Genomic DNA, 21,101 nt, shown 5'->3' on the forward strand with positions numbered 1-21,101 from the left:
AAAAGCTTTATTTTTCAATGTAATGAAAAGAGTTCAAGTAATCATGTGAAACCTATGCCTTTGCCTATGGGACTATTCTATAGTTGTCTAACAACATATTTGGTAAATGATCAGCATGTTCATGGAAGATATAGTTTAGCAATCAGAATCAACACAAGAGAAGAGTAGGACATCCATTCAAAGTATATATACAGAATTATACAGAATTAGCATTTATATGATATTTATAGCATCAAATAACCCAATTCACTGATGAACAAATAACCTCAGCAAATAAATCAAAAACATTCAAAGAAAATCAAATTCATGAAGCAGCAAACAAAAATCAGAAGCAATCAAAACCCAATTCACTGATGAACAAATAACCTCAGCAAATAAATCAAAAAAATCAAAGAAAATCAAATTCATGAAGCAGCAAACAAAAATCAGAAGCAGCAAACAAAAATCATGAAGCAATCAAAAACAAATTCACTGATGAAGGCAGAAACATGTTTAAACAGATATAGGAACAGATATAGGAAGTAGAAACATGTTCAAATTCAACTTTAGCCCAATTTAAGCAGCAAAAAATTGAAGCATCAAAATTAAACAGATATAGGAACAGAAACATCAAAGATAAACATGAAGTCATGAACGGAGAGCAACATGTTTTCTGTGATACAGAGGAACAGGAACAAGAACAGAACCATGAACAGAAACATGCCCGCATACATGAACCGAGGTGGAAGGCAGAGTATTACCGGCGACGACGGTGGAGGTGGAGAGCTCGGCGACGACAGTGGAGGTGGAGAGCTCGGCGACGACGGTGGAGGTGGGGAGCTGGGCGATGGCGATGGAGGAGAGGCGCGACGGTGGAGGTGGAGAGCTCGGCGACGACAGTGGAGGTGGAGAGCTGGGCGACGACGGTGGAGGTGGGGAGCTGGGCGACGGCGATGGAGGAGAGGTGCGACGGTGGAGGTGGCGAGTTGGGCGACTGCGATGGAGGAGCGGAGCTCCGCAACGGCGATGGAGGAGAGGTGCGACGGCGATGAGGGGCTGTGGCCTGTGCGAGGGTGAGAGGGTGAGAGAAACTGAGATACTGACTGAGGGTGGTGGCTGGTGGCAATTAGGGATTTAGGGTTCGTGAAGGAAACCTGATGCTGATAGAGTGATAGCCCTTTTCTCTTTTTTTTTTTCTTCTTCAAAACGACGCCGTTTTGAAGTTTAGTATTCAAACCAATAAACCGTGAAAAAACCGAACGGTTCTCCCGGTTCACCGGTTAACCGCCGGTTTGACCGGTTTTTTCACCGGTTTTTTGTCAGCCGGTTTCTGACCTTACCCGGACCGGTTAGGTGACCGGTTCCCGGTTTTTCCGATTGAACCGGCCGGTCCGGTTCGGTTTTCAGAACCATGATTTTAATACACATGATTTAACAGAGTAACAGAGCAATCAGAAGTTCAAAACCATATGATACAAATTTGCAAATTTGTAAATTTTCAACCATCAGCAACCAGCAAATTCAAGAGTACAAGACAGATCTATCAACAACAGGAAATTACAATTTACAAAACATTTAGAACCAAACTTCAAACCAAGACCGAAGAAGAAGAATTGAAGAAAAATGGAACAAAAATTGAAGAAGAATACCGAAGAAGAAGACCGAAGAACAACAATTTCGGAACTTCAAACCAAGAAGACCGAGCCCTCAGTGAAGATGAAGAGGAGAAGCCACTAACCTGGGTTCCATGCCGAGAAGCCAGTGAAGATGAAGAGAACATGCCGAGCAACTGGGTTCTGGACACGGGGAAGAGGAAGAAGCGGCGGCGCTGAGGACCTGGGGACGGCGGCGGCGCTGACGACCTGGGACCGGCGGCGGCGCTGACGACCTGGGACCGGCGGCGGCGAAGAAGGGCTAGGGTTCCCTTTGCTTCAGAGTTCAGAGTTCTCCAATCCAGGGTGTGAGTGAGTGACGAATGAATTGGGGGAATAAGGGTTGGTTCACACTTCACGGATCTGTTTCGTTTTTTTAACAAATAGAAAACGGCGTCGCTTTATTCGAACCGGTCGGTTACCGGTTCGGTCCAACCGACCGGTTCTCGGCCGATTCGATGGTTTTTGTACGGTTTTTCTTCCAACGGCTTTGGATAGTGGACCGGACCGTTTATAGTAATGGTTTTTGTGGCTTCTGCATTTAGCATAGTCCAAAGTTTTTTATCGGAAAAAAAAATAGAAGGAATGAAACAGAAAAACACACAGGCACACACACCCTATTCTGCATAATCTGATTTAAACACTTTTGATTCTCTTTGGTTCTTTTCGGAGGCCAAATCTGTGCATTTTTACAGTTTTGAAATACCTTGGACTGTTCTGTTGTTTTGTCCTGCCTTGTCTTGTTTGTGTAGTGCTAGTGACTTTGCCTTATTATACTAATGAAGAGAAGAATTTTCTGGTGTGCATGTGCACATTGATGAGCTATCAGATTTATATCATGTGAAATCCAAGAAGTCGTAGAGATAGTTTGCAGAAATATGAGCTGTAGTTATAAAACAAGACTTGGTAGGATACCAATTATAACTACCATTTTCTTTTGTTGTATTATTTCTCTTCATTTTGCTGGACTTGAGGCTCTGGAAATGTTATTGCTTAGGACTGCAGCACCAATGACAAGCTGGGATTTGTTATAGTTGTGCATTTAGTAATAATTGTGAAGATCGTTGATTGCTGGGGCTAAAGTGTGTTGTTTATTGTCTGATATATATTGATATTTACATTATGCAGGCGTACAAGGAGTGGATTCTTAAGACAATTGAAGATACCTGGAATCTTTTCCATCACAAATTCACTGCTCTTTGGGATGAGCACAGACATGGTGCGGGTGAGGCATATCTTCCAGCTATATATAACAATCCTAAGGTTCAGCTGCTTGTACAGAAGAAATACATGACAAATTTGTTTCATGATAGTCTTGGGTTTGGTGCTGTCAAAATGATAAGGTGAAATTGCTGATCATCATTTTTAACCAGAATGCTATATGTTTAATGGGACTTATTTTGTTAGTTAGATATAAAACTATTTGAGAACTTATGCTTAAATTGGGCAATTGACTTGATCAGACACTTTTTGACCAAAATGGCGACAATTTTGATTGTAGTTTGCATTCTTCCTATAAAAAATATGGAATGGTAATATTAGAATGTGTCTTTTGCATGACTCTAGTCTAAAGTGCTCGTGTGAGGAAACATATTAGGTATAAAATTCAATGACAATGTTGGAATTGCTCTCTACTTTCTAATGTGTATATAATCATTTACACTGATGTTTAGTTGAGGAACTTGTGATTCACAGTTTAGTCCCTACAATGTTCTGAAAGAAGGCATATACACTTATTGGGCTCCAGAGGAGTATTAATCAAGGTGGATATTGTACATAGATCTTCAAGAACTAGTATCTTTTAATGTTCTGCAACTACAAGAGCCTATTCAAATGGGACAAAGAGTGAGTGAATTTCACCTCGAGGCATTGCAACAAGATGGTGTATGGAAGAGAGTTACAAATGGCACCACAATTGGATATCAGAGGCACAATTGGATATCAGAGGCTTTTGCTATTTCCAAAAGTAAAATCTCAGCATTTGATGCTTGTTATTAACAAGTCTAGAGCTGATCCACTGATATCATACTTGGGGATCTACATAGATCCAGTTACCATTTGGAGCAGCATATATGATGATACAGTATTAACAAGCCATTTCAATGCCATTCAAGTTATTCATATTATCACACAAGACAACTCTCATACTGGTACTTCAACAGCTACAATGTAAACTTACTCAGTTATTTTTCTTGTAGTTGTATGTTACACAGAAATAGAAGAAAATTTTTTGCTCATTTATGTATGTGTGAATTGGTATCTATTTTTCTCCCCATGTATTTTGTAGAATCTTGTAGAGGACTCGTCTCTCAATAAGGAGAGCAGTAATCTGTGTAAATTGCTGTGTAATTTACTTTCATAGTATCAAGAACAAATCTTCCAAGTTCCAATGGTCATTAACTTGCACGCATTGGCCTTCAAAATTTCTAAAATAAATTTTTTTTGTTGACATGTTTATTAATAAATCAAAGAAATTAATAAGTTCACTAATATGTATAAACTAAAACTTCAGTAAATTAAAAAATGAACTAAGTGCAAAGCTCATTCTTTCACTTGTTCTATTTTAATTTGCTCATATCATAATATCCTTTTTAATTGGATTTTATTTATTTATTCATTATTTTCTTAGTAGATTAGAACTTTAAAAGGGTTGATAGAGATATTCATAGTAATTGAGAATGGAAGCAGCAAGGATGGTAATCTTCTACCCCCTTCATTTGGAATTTGGATTATCCAAGCTCTCAATGATGTAGAGCGTGAACATAGAGTTTATACTGTGAAAGATTCCTTCTCCCCCCCCTTTTGAGTCCTTCATCCAGCTTTGAACCTGGTTTGTATCTGCAGGTGTGACTGTAAATAAGATTCTGGAGGGAGAGATGTTCACTATGTCTCTAACCAAGCCCCTCAATGGCAATGCTAGACATCTAAGGCTTGCATCGACTATTCCTTTGAGCTCTACATTTCAGCCCATCATTCAGGTTTTAAGAGAATACTACACATCATCACGTACTAGTTCATAGTCACAATTTATTTGTGTAAAAATTTTAAGTGAAAATCATTTTACAGTGGCATAATTAAGGTACAAGAAGGTGGGAAATAAATTTTAGTTATTTTCATTTTATGTTAGCCATGATTCATGAGAAAGAAATATTAGCTCCATTTAGTTTACTTGTTTGGATGGTGTCTCCATACTGAAAACTCTCTATTTCATTATACAGGCTTTGTGTATAATTTTTAGTCCTCTTTTTTTAATATCTGTGCCAGTTAATGGCTGACAAAGTAAAAGAGAAAAGAAAAAGATCATTCACTGAGAATCATGGCATCATGTTGAACTAACATATTTATTCAAAGATTTATTTCTAAATGAATAAAATCGAATACAGATTTGCGCACAATTTCAGGGATAGTAGTAGAAGCTAGACAATCCCATATATTATGCATGGAGCCATGCCCACAAGTTAATATGATCACAAGCTATGCCTTGTTATTTTTGCTTTGAGTCCATCATTTAGGAGAGACATTCGCTCCACTCTTTTTCGGTATTAGTTTTCCTTGCATCCAGTTTGTTAGCATCTGAAGTGCAGCTTTTGGTTGATCCATAGGAACCATGTGCCCAGCTTCATTCACCTGTTTTTTCACAAAATAAAGTTATCAAAAGTGGATATAACAGTGTCAACTCAAGAACACACCCTTGAACACAAACCTTGAGGAACGCAAGAGGTCCATGGCTTTTAAGAGTCCCTGCTGCAGCGCCATTTACCAAAAATGGGACATTAGAAGCTGCTCCAAACTCCTTTTGACCTGACCACTCCATTGCATGAACCCACCTTGAATTCCCTGAGCAATGAGAAACAAAAGCATTAAGAATGCTGATAATTGCACTTCTTTTTTTGTCCTTCCAACACAACCAACTTTAGCTTCAAATTAATTGAGTTGGCTGCAAAAAGCTTACCAAGCCAATTGCATATGAGATCTTCTTCTCCAGCATATACAAGAACCTGGCTTCCATCCTTAAGAAGCGTCGGAAATATGGTGATAAGTCTTCAAAAACCCTGCAATGAGATTGCCAAAACGTTTGCTTCCAGCAGGTGGCTCGTATGGAAAATAAGAACTATCTTTTAAAGTGCTTGCAAGATAAGCCAAAAAATGAATCTTCTCATCGGCAACAGAATTATCCTCAAAGGACAAATCTAGAGAGCTGCTGATCCCTTGAAATCAATTTTTAAGAAACTCAAAAATAACTTTGATCTGTCATATACAAATGGATTTTGCATCAATTTCCTTCAGGAAAACAGATATTATCTTCTTGAAATATCAAGCTTTAGAGAAGCACCTACCTGGGTAGGATTACGAAGTTGACAACCGTAAACTGATAAAGCATGAGAAATTCTGCCACCAGCCTTTCCATAGGCCCATGCTGTCCTTGCACAAATAGGCTGATCACCAGAAAGTCCCATAAAGAATTCAAAACAGTGGAGGCTATTCTTCTCAATCTCGACCAATGCTGCAATATCTGTGTCACTAGCCTATACCAATATTTCTCAGTAATATTGCACTTTCACTGGAGAATTGATGTATAGCCAAATATCTGTTTTCTAAATTCTAACCTGAAGAATTTTGGTTTGCTAAAGCTTTGTAATGCAGAAACCCCGTCGTTCAAGCAACATTTTGCAAACAGCTTGACCTGGTCGTCCTCCCATATTGAAGATCATAATTCCGGCAGCTTTGATTACTGATATCCCCTCTTCAACCGCCCTAGCAATTAAACCCAAGCCAAACTAATCCTCCACAAAACCCTAAATACAAAGTAAAGTAAATATGAGAATGCTGCATTAAATCATCTAATACATCAATCAAAGATATTTCTACAAAGCCAAAACAACTTATCACAAGAGTGTATCAAGGATAAGTTGTGCAGGTAGAAGTAAAATCTTATTAATAAGATTCTTCTAGACTTCTAGTGGCTTGGAACATTTATGAATTATTTCATGAATAAATGGAAAAGGCTTGCTCTAAAGAACAATACGAATATACAATAATAACTAAGCATGTGACTTAAAGAAAGTTGGAGCCAACCAAAAAATTCAGTGGTGTATAACTTTTTTCCTTTCAAATTGATGAGGTTCACATTAAAGTACTTAGCATGAAAGAATGCAAGACATAATTGTCAAGCTCCAGCAAAAGAGCAAATGACCATCATAATAGAATAAGAATCCATTTACCTGAAGTGCACAATAATTACTCAATGCATGAAGGAATTCTTCACTTGCATTTTCTGTTATCATCTTAGACATTGCATTTGGATTTGGATTAAGAATCTGCATAAAGCCAACTTTAGCTTCAAATTAATTGAGTTGGCTGCACAAAGCTTACCAAGCCAATTGCATATGAGATATTCTTCTCCAGCATATACAAGAACCTGGATTCCATCCTCAAGAAGAGCCGGGATTCCAACTTCGATATTTCTCATCTAGTCCTGCATCATAGCATCATAGACTGTGCTACTACACGAAACAAAGTCCAAGTTCCTAACACCTAAAGCATCCGTAACTGTCTTCTCGTTTAAGAATGTCTCTACATTAGAGAAGTCATAACACAGATTTCCCTCACATTTCTTTCTAATGTCATAGTACTGCAGTTTCAATAGTAGAAGAATTCATAAGTGAAACTATGGTAGGTTTTTTAGGTAAATAATTAGATTGGTAAGAAAAGTGTACTATGTTCTCTTATGATACGATACATTAATATTGCTGGTGATGGACATTATCCGACTGAAGATGGCATTGCATTTATATAATGAAGTCATACATGCATCTCCACCATCGGTACCTGACAAATACAATATAATTTAAGGGTGTCAAACAAGTAAAATTACATATTGTTTGAGCAATAAGCTGGTAAGTTTTCTCCCATTCTGTTTTTCTTTTCTAAGATCATTCATCATGGGGTTAAAAAATTTAATTTGTAACCTAACATAACATACCACAGCTTTTTATGGCATCTTTGCATGATGGGATCAACTTGCTGATACTATCATAATCAGACTTTTTAATCAGTCATCTGTCTAATGCATAGTCTGTGTATGCTTAGTACTGAATTTCTGGATTGGTCAGACCATTACCAATAGCAAAACCCTGTTTATGAAATTGATCAAGAAAATTAGTATAATTATTATCAAGTAAAGGTAATTAACAAACCTTGTAATGTACGTAGACAGTTTTGATACCTTGCGATTGATTATTATTCCTTCCTTTGCTTTGTTGCCTTGGTGAACCCTTGATGCAAGAGCTGGAATGTAGTGTCCAGCATATGACTCTCCAGTGATATAAAAATCATTCTTGACAAATAGAGGGTGCTCCTTGAAAAAAGCCTGCCATTGATGCAGAATATGAGTCTACTAATTATTTTTACCACCATGCATTTTCACTTTATGAATTGTTTTGTTTAGTCATAATTATAAAATAGACTTTACCTGCAAGAAATCATAGAGATCATTGCTAACACCTGCTTCATCATGGTGGTTGTCATCATCATCAGAAGTATAACTAAAGCCTGTCCCAATAGGCTGGTCTACAAAAAGAATATTTGATGCCTAAAATCAAAAGTAAACATTGATGCCAACCATAACCAATAAAGCTTATGTAACAGTTTGATTCTCTGAGATAGGTGCTAGCCATAGCCCTATGTGTGAATGTGCTGAGAGACATAAGTTATGACATTCTTTTTTGTTAACTATTCTCAAAAGCGAGGCATTTGCATGGAATGAACATGTTAAAGTAACATTTTGAGAGAAAATGCAGGAGAAAATTTATAGGCACCTTGTCCCAGCCAAATTCATTCTAAACAAGAGACAAGTTCTTTGTGATTTGGAAAGGACCATTCTCATAAAATAAAGCAAGCTCACTACTACACCCTGGTCCTCCGGTCAACCATATGACAACAGGGTCATCCTTCTTATTGAGAGATTCGAAGAAAAAGTAGAACATCCTGCACCATTGATTTGAAGAGAGTTTGGGGGGGATTTCATGCAGTTAGGACCATAGATTAGTGCCTTAATATATGTATATTTTGGCTAAAAAATAAGTTTGATTTTCTTAATATGCAAGGAAACAGGCAAGCGTTGTTTATAAGCCTAAACCAGTACAAGTCATGTGATGATAAATAAATATTTGAGCCTTAATCATTTAAAGAATCTTTACAACTCATGAAACAGCTTGAGTTATATGAGAAAGTGGCAAGAAATTTAACCTTGTTAACCAAAATATCCAACTTCTTGGCAGTTATTTCTCTCAATAACTGCATAGAAGTGCTATAGAGCTTTCTTTGACATGAAGCTAGCAGAGAATTTGATAAGTAAATAACTCAATTTGAACTTCAAATTGCATAGCAGGGTTCATAAAAGAATTGCTATAGAGCTTTCTTTAACTAACCTTTTGGATCATTGATAGCCTTAGATCCAGCACAGCATAGTGAAAGAACTTGAAGCCTCGAGGATAACTTCAGAATAGACGGACTCTCATGATTATAAAAGAGTAGGGTCATCCCCGCAAGGAAACATGCTTTCAAGAAAGACGATGCCACTGAACTAAAAGAGTATAAAAGAACTAAATTTCAATCACCAAAAGAGTATAAATTCATACATAGTCAAATGGAGACATTAAATAATCCGGCAAACAAATACCAACACAAACGTAAACAAAATATAATGTCGTATGTCACTAGACGGTTCATATCCAGTTTAAGATAATTAGTAGTACAAGAATAGAACCAACTCTTTATTATATCCCCATTTACTAATTAAACCTGATGATGTTCACATTGAATAACACAGCATATGGCCTTGCCTTGTTCTTTCTCCTGAGAAGAACAAACAGCACATCAAGTTTTAGTCTATCTGTGTCCATGATGTCTGGAAATTCTTTAACTTTCTCGGCAAAGCGTTCGAAAAGCTCATCAACTATTTCTGCTCCAAAGTGTTTCTCAATCATCCCTTGCAGTGCAGCTCTGAACCATGAAACAAATATTTGCACAGTTGGCAATGACACCATGTTCTTGAATTCCAATATTTCCATCCACTCAATGCTGAAACATTCATCACATCCTCTAAGAATTTCCTTCACAGCCTTAACAGAAGGGTATATCAAAGGCACATTGAATGAATCCACTTTTTCTTCACTAATTACTCCCTGCATTAATGATAATTAATCAATCAATTTGTTTCACTCTTCATTAGTAATCAAATAATCATTCAATAAAAAATTAAAACACAACACATTCAAATATTCAGTAATCAAATAATCATTGAACATGACATAAATAAAAAAAGCAGAAGAAGTTAGCAGTGAACTGACCGTCGAAGTCTAAGGTTTTTTTCTTGGTTGAGCTTCTGCTCTCTGAACTCGAAGGAAGGAAATTGGAATGGAAATGGATTTTTCTTCTGAGCAGTCTGAGAAGAGGGGGGCAGAATCGTGACGGAGACAGAGGCCAGGCGACGAACACAACTCAGAAGACGATGGTGGGTTAGAAGAATCTGCGACGACCAGACGAAGACGATGGTGACTGAGTGCCCGACGGACGGCGGCAGGAGCGCGATGGAGCAGATGAATACCAGGAACTGACGCGCCAAGCTCGAGGAAGAAGAAGCTGCAATTCTTGAAGGAGGAAGAAGCACGGACAACCAGACGACGATGGTAGTGCCTGAGAGCGATGGACAGCGGCAGTCCTTGTGGCAGTGGTGGAGAGGCTAGGGTTTCCTGTTTTAACTCCCTTTTTTGATTTGGGGAGAAGCTGTTAAGATAGGGGTTTGGAAATTGGAATGAAGACTGAAGGTAAGGGGAAGGTCATCCGTGCGGGAACCAAAACGATATAGTTTAATCCAAAACGATAGCGTCTTGTGTGAGACGCACATTGAGACAGATGAGAGAGATGGAGGAGCAGAGAGACGGAGAAAGTTTCTGAACCCACCCAGATGAAGAATAATTTTGATTTTTTATTTTTTTTATATATTTTTGTTTTGTTGTTTCAATTATTTGAAACTATAAAATTAGGATTAATTGAATTCTAAAATTTAATTAATTTAAAAGGGTATTTTTGTCTAATTAAATAAAGGAAGAATGTTTAACACTTTTTATAAAATTAAATAAATAAATATTTTTTATTTTTATTTAATTAAAAAGGTGTTTTAGTAAAAGTGGTGATATATTATAGGGTAAAGTATATTTTCTGTCCCTAAAGTTTGATAAAAGTTTTAAAAATACCCCTAAGTTTTATTTTGTTTCAATTTTATCCCAAAAGTTTTCGATTTGCATCAAATATACCCTTGACGGCTAATTTTTTAAAAAATTTAAGACCAATTCAATAACAATTTCATAAGAACAACCCTCAACACAAGTAAATCAAGCATAATTTTCATGCATTATTATTACATTGATCTTAAATTTTTTTAAAATTTAGCCGTCGAGGGTATGTTTGATGCAAATCGAAAACTTCTGGGACAAAATTGAAACAAAATAAAACTTAGGGGTATTTTTGAAACTTTTGCCAAACTTCAGGGACAAAAAGTATACTTTACCCTATATTATATATTTAAAAAAAATTAAATGTTGACGTGGAAAATAAATTCTACATATCTTATTGTTATTTGTCTATATCGATAAGTATAAATTTATTAGCAAACACCATAAATAAATATTTGTCTAGTGCAGATTTATTATTTTACTATATTAACTTTGATTATTTTATAGCTAATTATTAAGTTAAAAAATAAATAAATATATATCTTTATCCTTATCCTTATAGTATACAAATTGGGAGCTCATATGCTGACGTGGCGCTCATACGTTGAGTCTGAGAGTTTATTTGCTTAGGTGTCATCACCATAAATTTTTAGATTTATATTTATAAATTATAAATTATTATTTGTTTAGGTTGTTATTTTCAAATTTTAAATTATTTGTTTAGATTGTTATATTTAGGTTGTTATTTTTTAAATTTTAAATTATTATTGTTGATTCTTTTTAGCACTATTTTTTTAAATTTTTGTAGATTTTTTTCAAAAAGTGCAGCGTAAATTTAATTCAAATTTAAATTAAAGTCAACCAAATTTAAAAAATTTTAGCTATGAGTCAACTATAAAAGTATAAGTTATGAGATATGTGCAGCACCACAATTCAAAGTACATCAAATCCTTTCTTTACATATATCCAAAATCTAAAATTTTTCTACTTATTCCAATGGCTGGTATTCACAAAATCGCATAAATCAATCCTACAATTGACAATTTGTGTGTACGTATACGAGTAATATGGTTATGGACACTACCAAGTTACGGAAATTTTTCATTGCTATACTCAATTGAGATGGTTTGGCTCGATGAAGACGTGAGTAGGTGTAATCGTAGTCTTTGACTACACCGATGGTTTGTTTCCAATTTCAAAGGTATCCTCAATCATTGAAGGAGAGAAAGTAGAAAGTGCTAAGGTATTTGTTCAAAAAATGAATTTTTTGTTTGTTTATTTTCTCAAAGTTAGATATTTATTTTATTCAAAAAAATATTATTGAGATAAAATTAAAGGTGAGAAGGAAGTCTTTAATTTAACGTAGTATTTTGTACAGAAATTGTTGCTTGAATTCTCTAATAAACGTGCAGACAATGATGAATTCGAAGTGTTGAAAAATACTATTACACCAGCCAAGCGACTATCCTCAGAATCGGAAGATTCGAAGGTGCAAGGAAATACCTCAACTTGCAAGAAGATCAAGATTGAGAATAGAACTTGAGAATTTGGATGCACGTGTTTTGGAATCCCTTTTAGAGTCTATCTAATAGAATAATGCCAAGCATATGTTTGTTTTGGTAGAAACATTATCTTTTCTTGAGTTGTTATTTTTCTTTTGGTTCTTTTTTATCTTTATGTTTGGAATTTAGAATTTTTTCAAATATAAATTGAAGTTATTTGGTTATTGCTTGTGGTTTTATTTTTAATTCTATTTACACCGTTGATATTCTGTTAATTTCTAATTTAGTATTTAATGTCATAAAGTTATAAATTTCTCATATGAAATATTGTTGATGCAATTAAGTTAGTTAGTGATTTTTAATGTGTATTTATTTAAAAATAAAATCTAATTATAATTTTTAATTAAAGTATTGTGTTTAAATTTTTCATTAAAAAAGATTAATTTTTCATTAATAATAATACTTATGGACTTTTGTTTTTGTTGAAATTTACTTGGAACAATTTTATTGTTAGTATCATATTCATTTTTGAAGTTAAAACAATATGATCAACATTCTTACTCGTTAAAACTTCACATTTTATGAAATAATTTTTAAGTTTTCAAATTCATAAACTTATATCATTACAAAAGTTATTAGATCGATTAATATTTTTTGATAACATGGTGTACCAAAACCAATAATAACTTTTGTTATTTAATATATAATTTATTCTATTGAAAATTAAATTAATATTTTCTAAACTTATAAATACATTTTCTTCTAATTTCTTACACCATTATTTATTATTGAAAAATAATAAATGACTATACTATCCTACAACATATACGATGTACAAAGTAATTTCTTATCTTAAAATTAATTCTGGTCAGTGAGATAAAATTTAAAATATTTTTTTATTTTCTTACTCAAATTTAAATTTAAATTTAGAATTGATTAACAACTCATCCTTTTTAATTTCAATAAAAAAATAAATTGGTTAGATACAAAATATTCAACATTTAATAATTTCAATCATTTAAATTTTAATTATAAAAAATTGGGTTAAAAATTAATTATAAACTTAATAATCGATAATATATATTAGTACGTAAATAATGATATCCATGTATTGATTATTTATTTATTTTTTGACAGAATTAATGTATAATTTATTGAGGATTGATTTATTATCCAAAAATTTTTTATAAACTTTGTAATATATAAAAATAGTGATCTTATTTTTTTATTATTATTTAAGAAATTCTTCATAATTTTTTAATTAAGTAATTAACTTTTATTATTGTTTTTATACTAAAAAATATCAATTTATACTATTTACATATTTTTTCACTACTAACAAATAAATAAGTATTTATACTATTATACTTATTGTCTTAGATGATGACTTAAGTTACTTATTTTATATGTTAAATAATATTTTGTATGTTAAATTTATTAAATATTAAGATGAAAAAATTGTTTAATAAATTATATAAATAGTCATTATAGAAAAGAAAATAATTATATATCATATATAATAATCCTTGATATCTATAGTGTCGTGTATATATTAAGATTATCTATTTTAATTATGTGAGTGATTATTGTTATTTTTATTTTTTCGTTACATTAAAAAATAATATTTAAAGCTAAAAAAGAGATAATTAATTTTTTTAATTTAAATTAAAAAATATCTTATAAATATATCCAATATTTATATATACTAAGTGTTATAATATTAAATAGTATAGTATTTGCTATAACAATGACTCAAAATATTAATCCAAGATATATTTGAGCCTAGTAAAATCTCAATGCTTGCAAAATTAACTAAAATCTATTGTTAGTATCCCAAATATAGAATTTTTTTCAATTATAAAATAAAAAATATTATTTCTCCAAACATGATTTTCGAACTTTAATTCTCCAAATACGATTTTTCAAAAATCATGTTTGGGAAAATAATAATTTTTTTATTTTATTATTGAAAAAAAACCCCAAATCTAACTTAGGTTCATTACCTTAAAGACTCAATGCAGATAAGTCCACGCGTCTCCTCTTAAATCGACTCAGATTGGATCTCCATTACTAGTTAGATATGGTAATGAGTACTTAGGGAAGCGTGAGAAGCCCCCTTCCTATTCCTCATTCCTATTTAAAAAAAATGTCCCCCTTCCTTCTTCGTCATTGCAAATTTCTGTTCAATTATTCCTTAGGGAACATAGATCTTCTTGGGTATCTACGAATATTTTTTGAAAACTTTTGAAAAAAATAACACAAAAAGACATAATATAATAATTATAAAATAATTAATTTAATATAATTCAACACAATTTATAACATATTTGTTATGAAAAATAATATTTTAAAAGGAGAAAACATAAAAACATATTCCAACATAATAACATAACATAATTTTTTTGGACAATATTGAGCGACGTAGTGACGGACTTGAGAGGCAGAGAAAATGAGTTAGAGAGAGAGGATCGAGGTTGAGAATGAGCTTGGAAGAAAATGGAAAAATTCAAATTGGAGGTAGAAATTAATATTAATAAATTCAAGAAATAGATCTATGTATATAGAAATTAGGATAAATTAATAATTTTATATTTGTGTATGTTTAATAGGTTTCATGGGGCGGGTACTTATGTCCGTGTCTCCATTAGGAGTAGCAAACGAAAAAACCTGCCTTGTCTCGCCAAAAGTCCGCTATATAGTGGGTGGTCCGCCCCGCCCCGCCTAAACATATAAAATCGAAGCAATAAGGTTCGATTTATATGATCCATGCTAAATCGAAGTAATAAGGTTCGATTTATACTCACTTAATAGCAATCCAGTTCATTTTAAATAAATCTCCTTCGTTCAATTTAGTAGCATAGATAGCATCCAAGTAATTCGATTTACTATGAAAACACGTCATTCGAACTCCATAAATTTGATTTACATAGATATGTAAATTGAGACATGTACATAGCCTTTTTTTAATTTGGAGGATATACGTAAAATTGGTATACAAATAGTTTATAAAGGTGATTTACCCCACATATTATATCTTGTGAAATCATAATATTTTGAGAAGTGATGTATAAACAACTTAAATATTGATAAGTCAAAAAAATTTTAGAAAAAAATAAAAATATAAAAAAATTACATGTTGATCCATAAGATTTTTTTTTTTAAATTTATCCATAGTCTATGATTAATAACTTTAAAATTATATATATGTTATTTATTTTATATATTTTTCATTTTATAAAGACTTATAATTTTGTTATCGGCAATGTTAGTGGTTATAGAGAAATTTTTACCTTTAAATAAATTATAAAAAAATTAAAAACAAAATTAGTTGCTATTTTTTCTGACAATTCATTTAGTTTTTAGTTTAAATTAAAATTAAATTATATATCAATTTATATTTATTTTTTTATCCTAATAATTGTATATAATAGGTAATATATTTAATCATGTTTTGAAAGAAACTATTGACTTTTATATAATTGAAAGTTAACTATGAAATTGAAACTAAAATGAAGTGAAATACAATAAACATATGTGGAGTGAAAGTAAAATAAATAATTAAAAATAAGGTAATAAAATAATTAAAAAATAAAAAAGACATAAAAATAATGTATGTAGTTGATAAAAATATACTGTAAAAAAATTAGTATAATAAATAAATATAAAAGATGAAAGACAAAAATTAAAATATATTTTTGTTAAAAAATGCAAGAAAAATATTGTAAAAAAGAACCTATTAATCAAGTTTTATGAAAATATTATAAAAAATTTAAAATGTTAGTAAATAAAATAGTAACTCCTTCAAGAATTATTAATCAAAATACATAAAAGCACATTTTGATTTCTAGATATAGAAAATAATAAAAAAATAATTCAAATTAAATTCATTTATTTTATTTTTTATTTATTATTTATTAAATAATTTAATATTTATTTATTTTTGGTCAAATCAAATAATATAATTGATTAGTTATAATTAATGTTATTCACTCTAATGGTATAATTGAAACATATTGAAACTCTGAAGGTAAAATTAAAACTAAATATTAAGGATAAAATTAAAATAAAATTGCATTACTATCTTGTGAATTTTTTTAATAAAAATCTCATTTATTTTCTTAATGAATGTTAATTTTGTTGTCAAATTTTATATTACTTTTAAAATTTTAGCGTAATTGAGTCTAATTTTTACATTTAATTTTGAAATAAATTTACTCAAAAAATTAATATGTAAATCACATTATTATTATTATAAAATTACTTTTTTAATATAATTAGTGCTGCTTATTTGAACTATTAAATTTAGCTTCTAATAATATTAAAGTCAACCTATTTTATTATCTTGTGCCTTCAAAGAATTTACACGACTGACATAAAAATATAACAATTGAAAAAAATTATTACAATGGATATATTCATTTTAACAAATATTCTTCTATCTAATACTATAAAAAATACATTGGCCATTTTGAATTATTACAAGTCAACTTCCATCCACAATAGTAGAATGTCTAAATTGAGATATATTCATCAAACAAACAATCAATAAAACACACTCATCCGTACTTTCTCATTTTAGATACATTTATACATAAAAAAAATTATACATAAAAAAGAAAAAGAAAAAGAAAAAAAAGAAGAGTTGAAATAGTAAGAGCGATAAAAATTACGATTCTTATCATTTTGTGTGGCCATCTATATATAGTAGACCAGACAACTATGATTATCTAACAAAATTAATTTATATTTATTGCACTCAACTTGAATAAATAAGAAATTATCTTATATTAATTTAGTTCTTAATTCATATGATTTGAATTGAGCTCAATATATATGATATAATTTGATTTGATTTAATTATTAATTGAAAATATTTCAATTGTCTATTTTATTCATAGATTTATTATTTTAATGACTAATAAATTAATCAAATTAATTAATTAGTACACACAATAAATTTAGTTTAATAAATTAAAAGAAATAAATTAAAAAATATTAACAGAATATTAAAAAATTAAAAAATACTACTAAATTAAATTGATATAAATTATAATAAATTAAATAATATTTAAATATCTAATCTAATCAATTAATTGATATAGTTAGTTTATCGTAATAACTTGTATTTAATGAGTTAAAAAAAATAAATTATAAAATACCTTTAAAAATATGTCATGTCAGCTTCATGATTAAGTGCAGAAATCTAATTTTTATATAATAAAATAAATAAATAAACAATCCGAGATAAATAATCAACCAAGTATGCGGATTGCGTTACTCTTAAAGAAGTTAGTTAACTAACATGATCAACGGTTCTGAAGCTTCACAAGACCATTATAAATAGGGATCGTCTATGGTGTATATCCTATAAAACATCCACACCTATAGATCCTAAGTGGTTTGCTCCATTTTGAAACATGTGGTAAGGAACAGGTTATGACAATCTTCCTGTGTGGGCTCAGAATATCTCATAGGATACATTTTAAGTGCTCCAAGAAGTATCGGTACACCGGTTGTTTTAACCGTTGATTTCAATTAATATTATTATATATATTTTTTATAATTTAGATCAACGGTTAAAATAATTGGTGTACCAGTACTCCCGATACACTTGAAATACTTCCTATCTCATGTAGCCATCTTTAGAAACTTAATTACGTGTAATTAATAGAGTGCATTCTTGTATGATAATTTAGATTTATAAAAATAATTTATTTGTTTGGTTGTCTAATTTATCATGGTATAATATGATATAGAGTTTAAATATTAATTTGTATATATCTTTTTAAAATAGTCATAATTTTTAATTTAAAATTAACTATTAGGATAATAATATTGTCACAACTATTTTTTATAATATCACTTCATATATACTTTTTTATATTATATATTTATATGAATTTATAAAAATAAGTGACTTTATTAAAATAAAAATGGCGATATCTATTTTTTACTTATTGTATTCTAATTATTGTTTAAAGAATATCAATCTATTTTTCTTAAGGTGCGTTAGCATTAGTCATTGCTATTAGTATTTAGAAGTTGCAATGTTGTTATTTCTTATTAATCTTGTAAAAATAAAATATCTAATTTTAAATTAGTTATGTTACAAAAATAAAAAGATGATAAATAAAAATAAAAATGTAAATATTTAAAAATAAAAAATTACACATGTAAAATAAGTAAATAACCATCATTATTAATTTGTTATTTTTTAATAAAAAGAGAAATAGAATAGACCTATGTTAAATAATTTTGCTTTTCTTTTGGTCATGGACCTATTATTAAAAGATACAATTTTTTTAGAAATAAATTCTAATTATTTTTTATAGAAAAATTTATTAATAGTGACAATACCTAAATAAAAGACTGGTTTACAAATAGCTTACATCATGGCTAAATTTAAAATGCTCACAGAAGATATTTGGTAAAGTCCTCAACAGCAAAAATTACAAAGAACATTCCATTAATCATATATAATTAAATTTCTAAAAATGATTATATGAGATAAATAAGTCAAATGTCTCTGCTGGTGCCAGCCTCCTGAACCCACAAACAAAGGTCGCCACAATCCACACCATATAATTTCCCAAATAAATATCGTTCCTAATACATTTGGAAAGCAACTTTTTAGAAGTTCAACCAATACATTAGTTTCTTTCTTGGAAAAAGAAAGGACAAAGTTTGAACAATAATAAACATGGATATGGAGTTGAGCACCACAACGCTTGTTTTATTCATATTGCTGGCTGCGTGTGGCATAACTTAATCTCTTGTCGTACCTATTGCAAAATATAGTGGGGTACCTAATTCAGATATAACTCAGGTAATGATAACTAGCTAGCTTGGTACATAATATCATTGATAAATTTTGTTTGAACAATGATGTTAGTTGTAGTGCCGTGTGTATATAGGCTCTTACAAATGCATGGAGAGAAGCATGTGCATCACCAACAGCAAGCAAGATTGTGATACCTCGTGGGAATGAGGACAGTGGATTTGAAAGGGCCTTGTAAGGCTCCTATTGAGCTTTATGTTGATGGAACAATTATAGCACCAATGAACCCTCGTGATGTTGGCGATGAATGGCAATGGGTTAAGGTTCAATATGTTGATTACTTTACCCTATCTGGCAATGGTGTTTTTGACGGTCAAGGTGCAATAGCTTGGCAACAAAATGATTGTGAAACCAACGTCAATTGTGCTAGGACTCCAATGGTGAATAATATTTTTCTTTTCCATCCCAGTTATTTTGGTTTTCAATTTCTTAACATTTTACAACCATGCTACGCGTACAAAAAAATCAGCTACTAAATCAGACATTCGTATATAGTAGCTAATTAGCATTTTTTAAATCAATACTGTCTAGATAGTATATAAACTATTTTTGTGTTACTTATTTTCAAACCAAATTTATATATTTATGTCTAAAAGATGAATGAATTGTGTTTGATGATAGAATTTTGGTTTCAACTTCATGAAACATGCAGTTGTTAGGATAATAACATCAAAGGATAGCAAGAACTTTAATGTGAATAAATTGGGGTGCCAAAACTTCACCTTTGATGGGTTCAAGGTCATTGCACCAGGGAACAGCCTAAACACAGATGGCATCCACTTGGGAAGATCAAATGGAGTGAGGATTCTGAACACAGACATAGCAGTTGGAGACGATTGCATCTCGATCGACGACGGAAGCGTGAACACACACATCTACAATGTGAAGTGTGGACCTGGCCATGGCATCAGTGTTGGAAGCCTTGGCAAGTACACCACTGAGGCTCCTGTGGAAGGTCTTATTCTCAAGAAGGTCACTTTAACAAACACTGACAATGGTTTGAGGATCAAGTCTTGGCCTAGTGCTCCTGGAACTTCTCCTATCTCTAATCTTTATTATGAAGACGTTACCATGATTAATATCAGGAACCCTATAATCATTGACCAGAAGATTGCCCTTGGAACCAATGTAATAAACGGGTATATATTATTCATCACTATACATATATACGTACATTATTAATTGTTACTAATTGTTTCTGTTTCTGTGCACTTGTTTAGAATCCATCAAAAATAAGGATAAGAAATGTTTCATTCAAGAACATTAGGGGCACCTCATTAACCAAGGAAGGGGTGAACCTCATATGCAGCAGTGTTCTGTCATGTGAGCAGGTCATGTTATGTGATATTGATCTCAAATTCAACGGAGCTTTAGCAGTCGCCGTATGTCGTAATGTCAGGCCAACCATTGCAGGAAGAGCTCTTCCATTCGTAGCTGCTAATTAGAGTCTTTGCTTAACACATGCATATATACAAGTTGTAGTGCTCTTTATGAGTTGCGGTACATGCTCCTTCGTACAAGTTGGTTCAAAGATCAATAGTATTTGATTAATTGGAGATGTTTCTAACAACAGCAGAAGAGGCCCGTGCATTGGCAGAAGATACCAACATGGCTGGTGAAAGAGCCAAATTATGTGGACATATAAAAGTCTAAAAATTCCAAAAGAAAGAGAAAATGTCCAAAAGCATCAGCCAACACATAGCTGAAAGAGATGTTAATTTTTTTATTCATTTTTAATACACTTATGTAATTTTGTGTGTGTTATATTTTTTTTCATAATATGATTTATAATTTTAGTTTGACAAACGATAATTCAAACACACCTAGTATTTCAAAATCAATTTGAAGAAAATTAAAACAAACAACTCGTTTGCTTTACCATTGTAATAAACAG

General features: G+C 31.3%; 2 pseudogenes; one reads left to right on the forward strand and one right to left on the reverse strand.

Moving 5' to 3' along the window:
• Positions 1 to 5,135: 5,135 nt before the first annotated feature.
• LOC130965958 (serine carboxypeptidase-like) lies at positions 5,136 to 9,823 on the reverse strand (annotated as a pseudogene).
• A 9,318-nt stretch (positions 9,824 to 19,141) lies between these two features.
• Positions 19,142 to 20,652, forward strand: LOC130965959 (polygalacturonase-like; annotated as a pseudogene).
• Positions 20,653 to 21,101: the final 449 nt, after the last annotated feature.

Source organism: Arachis stenosperma, chromosome 3 (genome assembly GCF_014773155.1).
Source record: "Arachis stenosperma cultivar V10309 chromosome 3, arast.V10309.gnm1.PFL2, whole genome shotgun sequence".
NCBI lineage: Eukaryota > Viridiplantae > Streptophyta > Magnoliopsida > Fabales > Fabaceae > Arachis > Arachis stenosperma.